Source organism: Arachis ipaensis, chromosome B01, assembly GCF_000816755.2.
Source record: "Arachis ipaensis cultivar K30076 chromosome B01, Araip1.1, whole genome shotgun sequence".
NCBI lineage: Eukaryota > Viridiplantae > Streptophyta > Magnoliopsida > Fabales > Fabaceae > Arachis > Arachis ipaensis.
Genome location: NC_029785.2, coordinates 17929209 through 17929981, shown reverse-complemented (window position 1 = coordinate 17929981; position 773 = coordinate 17929209). Strand labels below are relative to the sequence as shown.

Below are 773 nucleotides of genomic sequence, written 5' to 3'. Positions count from 1 at the left end.
GCATCGGCACACTCTCAATTTTAGAGATAATTAAGCCTTTAGAAATAAAGATACACACACAAGTTGCCAAGTTGGCAGCTTAATTATAATTAAGGGTGTAAAATGTTTTATTTTTTCTACTTATTTATAAGAAAAGTTAATGTAATGACTAACAAGGAAAATATGATTAAATATGATTTTAATAGAACTTAAAAATTGGAGTCAATTTAATTTTTTAAATAAAGGTATCAATTAAATATTTCAGCAAATCAGCACCTTTAAGATACAAGATGCTCTTAATTTTTGTATAGCTCTTTCAATTTGGACTTTTGTGTTTTACTTTCAGCTTCCTCCATTACTTTGATTAATATAAAAACAAAAGAAAAAGAAGCCTTTTATATTTATCATCAAATATATAAATAATTAATTTTATATTTAACATGCCTTTTTAATATAAAAGTCTCTTTTCTTATTTTTATTTAAGAAAATAGAAATAACAAATTTCAAATTTAAAATTTTAATTATAAAATTAAAATCTCTTCTAACATGTCCTGATGAATCATCTCTTTTAAGAATTTATCCCTTTCTAATACTCTCTAACTTCTTAAAAATTTAACCCTATTTAAGACTTACTAACATCTAGGCAAAGTGTAAAGTAGCAGATAGATGAGTGACTAATCAATTTGCACATATTTTGCACCGCAACCTTTCATAACATTAAGGATTTTTCATTAAAATAATTAGGATAAAATATATTTTTAGTTTTTAATTTTTAAAAAATTTTCAAAAAATAT

The 773-nt window shown here is 22.8% G+C and overlaps 1 protein-coding gene across 1 annotated transcript in view; it reads left to right on the top strand.

Annotated features, from left to right (window-relative positions):
* LOC107626793 overlaps positions 1-773 on the top strand; it is a 6466-nt gene that overhangs the window by 598 nt on the left and 5095 nt on the right. The window lies entirely within an intron of this gene.